Here is a 6,126-nt window from a genome sequence, read left to right as displayed (position 1 = left end):
CCTTCCTTCCTTCCTTCCTTCCTTCCTTCCTTCCTTCCTTCCTTCCTGTCCATCTGTCTTTTTTCAGTATTATTTTTGTGTGTGTATGTATATGTTTTTCATTTTTGTTATTAAAGTATAGTTGACATACAATGTTATTATCCAAGACATTTCTTCACTTCTCTCTTTGCATCAAACAACATATCCATCTGCACCTGTGTGCTCCCTGCTTCCAGCTCCCATCTAACAGGCCCTCCTAGCTTTCTCCAGGTGAGCCAAGCTCTTTTGGATTCCAATAACCCCATCAATTCCCTTTGTCCCAGCCTATGTGTAGTGGCAGCTTCTGCTATTTCTAATCTCAGGGTTACCACATTTTCCTCTCGCTTGGAGTCCCAGGTCTATCTATTAAACCAGTGTCACTCTTATTTTAAATACTTGGAATGATTATCTTTTTCTGGTTGGATCTTGATTGATTCATTCCATTTCTTCTTTCTTTATCTGATGATTGGTAAAATCACTCTCACAAATCTGTTATTATTGTCATCATCATTGACAATGTAATATGTGTATTGCTATCTGCAGGGCACAGTGATCAGTGCTGTAGATAGAATGAGGGATAAGACTAGGCCCGAGTAGTGGAAATGATAAGAAGGAAGGCAGAAACACTGACATACATATTGGGTTTCTGAGTTCATAGATGGCTCAATATATGGACCTTGTTGAATGAAGATACTAGTGAGGAGTATTGGAGCTTCTGATTTGACAAAACTTGGGGTAGAATTTCTTTATTCATTCACAGATAATTACAGGCTCTAACCAAATAGCAGGGTCTTTGCTAGGCGCTAGGATGAGGTACTAGGCAAGACTAGGAACATACAAGATGCAAGGGGAACTGCATTCCTTCTAGAGGCTCTAGGAGAGAGTCCATTCTTTGCCTTTTTCAGCTTCTAGAAGCTGCCTGCATTCCTTGGCTTATAACTCCCTTCCATCTTCAAATCCAGCAATTTTATCACTCCAAGACCTCTGCTTCTCTGACTCTGACTCCGCCCCCCTTACCTCTTTTACTTTTAAGGACCCTTATGATTATACAGGGCCCATCCGAATAATCCAGAATAATCTCTCCATTTCAAAAAACCTCAACTTAATCACATCTGCAAAGTCTCTTGCTATGTAAGGTGACATATGCAGGGATTAGGATGTGGCCATCTTCTGGGGACCATTATTCTGCCTACCACCCCCTTCCCATACCCCCTGAAGCATTGGGATGGTCACAATCAGACTTTGCGAAGGAGATGCTAAAAGCAATAGGTAAACCCAGCTGGGTGCCACATGCCTTTCCTTCCCTCCCTTCTCCCCTCCCCTCTCCCACTCCCCCCTTCCTTTCAGCAGTTCTGCTTCCTGGTGAATTCTGCAGAGTCCAGAGAAAGACTCACTGGTTGTCACCTCCTCTGTTCAGGCCTTGACCTTCAGGAGCCTGCTCCCTTCCTCTCCTGGATCTTCCTGTCCTTCAGTTTTGAAGTTGGTGGCATGGTGGCTGCCCTGGCAGGCTAGGCTCTCTGAGAAATGTGGCAGAGAAGCCGGTCAGCAGCTACCCAGCAGCCTGAGCTGGGCAGCGTGGACTCCAGACTCACCCTGGTCCAGTTCACCATGTGAGGGGGCAGCGTTCAGTTCTACAAGTTAACAAGTATCCACAGGCAGTTTTCTTGGAAGTAGATGTGCCTCAGTGTCAGGAAACAGCTGCTACCAACAGTCTATCAGCAACACTAATATTTGTTTTTTCAAAACAAAGTGAGACTTGACCAATATCAAGGAGCAATGCTGTGGGATTAGAAGACAGAAAAAGTTAAGCAGTACTTAGAATATGACCCTGGAAGCTGTAGGGACCCAGACATTCCAAAGGGCTGTGTGGATTTAATGTCTCCTATTAACATGCTGCTCATGTCTTAATGAAAGCAAAGAGCATGGGTTTGACCACTGATTCCAAAAGGCATGACCTTGGAATGATTGTGATGAACAGCTACTTATTACTGTAGCACGTAATCAACTGCTAAGCTCTATTCAATGAGATTGCAAGGGCCAGCTAATAGTCAGGGGCCTAAATATGTAAAAAATCTTACCAATCTACCCCAATCTATGGGTTTTGAAGAAGCAGAAAGAAGTGACTAACTCAACCTCTGGAAATAATGGAGGATAATATTAAAGAAGATGGCATTGTCCCTCTTCATTATTATTAATCTTAACAGTGTAACTATAGTTGTTTGGTCCAATCAAGGTGAAGAAACCATAATTTCATATGTTACCTTTATTGGTACTGCAGTCCAAGCAACAAATATGAATGACTTTAAGCCAGTAGTTGGCAAAAAAGGAGAAAGCCGCACAAGATACAAGAAAACCGCACTGAAATCCTGTTTATAGCTCCTGGATAATTGCTTGATTCTCCTCAGAGACTGTCGATATTCCGTTCATTGTTATTACCAATAAATCATTGCTTTTGTTCAGATGGTATCACTAGTATTTTTATTGTAATCTTGATACATGCAATGGCAAATAAAAAGTCACTCATTTTTGCCAAGCTTAAAAAAAAAGGCAATAGCTAAAGCCCAAACTCTAAGATGAACTGGCAAATTTGCATTGTTTCCCAATACCCCTCTTTTTAGGGAAGAGTTTTCAAAATCAGAGAGGTGGCAAGACTCTTAGCAGAACTGATGAAACCACCCAGTTCCTGGATAGTCAATGGAAAACTTTTATTGGAGAACAGTTTTGCAGTATTTTTTTTTTTTTTGGAAGATTTCTCTGAAATTCCAATTTAGGTGACAGCAAACAAGTAGGCAATGACGAGTGGTGGTAACAGTTTTTTTCTCAGCAACTGGAAATAGGTGTATGTTTTGTGTGAAATGAGGGCTCAGTAGTACACACCTGTGGGATCTTCCAGCAGTGGCTGGACCCACACATTCTGGGACATCCCATCCATACTGATAGCCATAAGTAGTGCCCCTTCATACACTCAAAGGACAACACCAAATGCATGAAAATCCCATGTGAAAGGATATTTCTAGACTATGGATTCATATATTATAAAGGGACTCTTCCCAATTTTCTGCTGAATATTTTGAGCAGAAAGGTGGAATTTATAAGAGATAGAATGTAATCAAAAGAATTAAGGGATCAGAAAGATGTTCCTAACCAGAAACAGGGAAGAGGAATGGATGCCTGAAAGCCTCTACTGTGATCTCCTTCCATTTAGGGCCTAGGATGTGTGAAGTGAGTCTGAGGACTTCTATGGGGACACATCCTGGAAGAGCAGAAACACTTCTTTGGGGAAGGATACTCTTCTACAAACTTGAGAGTACCCTACATTTCTCAGCTCTGTTCAGGAAAATTAAAGGACAGTTTCAGTTTTATTTTGTTCATAAATGTCTATCACCCTCCCCTCACTCCATGAGATTTCAGGAATAATGCTAAATTGCACATCTGAGAAGTTTGACTCAAATCAATTATCTAAATGTGGGATTGATAAAAACAACTATTTAAGTAGCACTGATAACTGATGAGAAGGATTGTATTGCTTCCCTACTTGCCCCCTGGCCTGAGGCAACCTTTTAATTGTCAAAGTATCATGATGAACTATTTCACAAGAAGATTAAAGATTTCACATCTAGTTCCCAATCCTAAATTTATGCATGTTCAGAGTAGAGATCCTTCTCTTTCAGCCAGGAAACAAATTTCACAATAAACAACTTATTACTTTTTAAAGTATGGTGTAGGTAATAAGATAGAGCATAAGGTTGATATTTCTCAGTAGTTTAATTCACAGGGCCTGGTCTATTTGGAAAGGAAAAAAAAAAACTGTTTTCTTTTGTTTGCTAAACCCTCTTTTTTCCAAAATCCTTCTTGTCTGGGAATGGGGAGGTTTAGATCACTAGCAGGTATCAGGGGGAGACACAGTAGTCAATGCTAAATAGGCAATGATTATTACACAGGATATGTTTATATCCTTTCACACTCATTTTCAAATTACCATTACTCAATTGAAGTAGATTTCTGTTCAACATTTTCCAGGACCATGTTAAGTAAGACCAATGATATTAGCTACCATTTGTCTACCATGTGGCAGGCATTTTATTATTATTATTATTTTTATTTTTATTAACATATAATGTATTATTTGTTTCAGGGGTACAGGTCTGTGATTCAACAGTCTTACACAATTCACAGCGCTCACCATAGCACATACCCTCCCCAATGTCCATCACCCAGCCACCCCATCCCTCCCACGCCCCTCCACTCCAGCAACCCTCAGTTTGTTTCCTGAGATTAAGCATCTCTTGTGGTTTGGTTTGTCTCCCTCTCTGGTTTCTCTTGTTTCATTTTTTCCTCCCTTCCCCTATGATCCTCTGTCTTGATTCTCAAATTCTTTATAACAGTGAGATCATATGATACTTATCTTTCTCTGATTGACTTATTTCGCTTAGCATAATACCTTCTAGTTCCATCCATGTCATTGCAAATGGCAAGATTTCTTTTTTAGATGGCTGCATAATATTCCATTGTGTGTGTATATATATATATATACACCACATCTTCTTTATCCATTCATCTGTTGATGGACATCTAGGTTCTTTACATAGTTTGGCTATTGTGGACATTGTTGCTATAAACATTGGGGTGCATGTGCCCCTTCAGATCACTACATTTATATTTTTGGAGTAAATACCCAGTAGTGCAATTGCTGGGTCGTAGGGTAGCTCTATTTTCAACTTTTTTTTTTAAAGATTTTATTTATTTATTTGACAGAGACAGAGATAGCAGGAGCAGGAACACAAGCAGGGGGAGTGGGAGAGGGAGAAGCAGGCTTCCCTCTGAGCAGGGAGCCCGATGTGGGACTCGATCCCAGGACCCTGGGATCATGACCTGAGCCAAAGGCAGACACTTAATGACTGAGCCACCCAGGCACCCTCTATTTTCAATTTTTTGAGGAACTTCCATCCTGTTTTCCAGAGTGGCTGCACCAGCTTGCATTCCCACCAATAGTGTAGGAGGGTTCCCCTTTCTCCACATCCCCGCCAATATCTGTCATTTCCTGACTTGTTAATTTTAGCCATTTTGACTGGTATGAGGTGATATCTCATTGAGGTTTTGATTTGGATTTCCCTGATGCCGAGCGATGTTGAACACTTTTTCATGTGTCTGTTGGCCATTTGGATGTCTTTTTTGTAGAAATGTCTGTTCGTGTCTTCTGCCCATTTCTTGATTGGATTATTTGTTCTTTGGGTGTTGAGTTTGAGAAGTTCTTTATAGATTTTGGGTACTAGCCCTTTACCTGATACGTCATTTGCAAATATCTTCTCCCATTCTGTTAGTTGTCTTTTGGTTTTGTTACTGTTTCCTTTACTGGGCAAAAGCTTTTTATCTTGATGAAGTCCCAATAGTTCATTTTTGCCCTTGCTTCCTTGCCTTTGGCGATGTTTCTAGGAAGAAGTTGCTATGGCTGAGGTTAAAGAGGTTGCTGCCTGTGTTCTCCTTTAGGATTTTGATGAATTCCTATCTCACATTGAGGTCTTTCATCCATTTGGAGTCTATTTTTGTGTGTGGTGTAAGGAAATGGTCCAGTTTCATTCTTCTGCATGTGGCTGTCCAATTTTCCCAACACCATTTGTTGAAGAGACTGTCTTTGTTCCATTGGACATTCTTTCCTGCTTTGTCGAAGATTAGTTGACCATAGAGTTGAGGGTCCATTTCTGGGCTCTCTATTCTGTTCCATGGATCTATGTGTCTGTTTTTGTGCCAGGACCATACTGTCTTGATGATGACAGCTTTGTAATAGAGCTTGAAGTCCGGAATTGTGATGCCGCCAGCTTTGCTTTTCTTTTTCAACATTCCTCTGGCTATGCGGGGTCTTTTCTGGTTCCATACAAATTTTAGGATTATTTGTTCCATTCCTTTGAAAAGAGTTGATGTTGATAGGGTTGCATTAAATGTGTAGATTGCTCTGGGTAGCATAGAGATCTTCACAATATTTGTTCTTCCAATCCATGAGCATGAAACATTTTTCTATTTCTTTGTGTCTTCCTCAATTTCTTTCATAAATATTCTACAGTTTTCTGAATACAGATTCTTTGCCTCTTTGGTTAGATTTATTTAGGTATC

General features: G+C 40.4%; 1 pseudogene; it reads left to right on the top strand.

Moving 5' to 3' along the window:
- LOC118006376 overlaps window positions 1-3,088 on the top strand; it is a 5,909-nt pseudogene extending 2,821 nt beyond the window's left edge.
- The last annotated feature ends 3,038 nt before the right edge of the window (window positions 3,089-6,126 follow it).

This window comes from Mirounga leonina, unplaced genomic scaffold (genome assembly GCF_011800145.1).
Source record: "Mirounga leonina isolate KUSES-001 unplaced genomic scaffold, KU_Mleo_1.0 Mir_96, whole genome shotgun sequence".
Lineage (NCBI taxonomy): Eukaryota > Metazoa > Chordata > Mammalia > Carnivora > Phocidae > Mirounga > Mirounga leonina.
The sequence above is the reverse complement of the archived record's forward strand: the minus strand, read 5'-3'. Positions and strand labels throughout refer to the sequence as shown.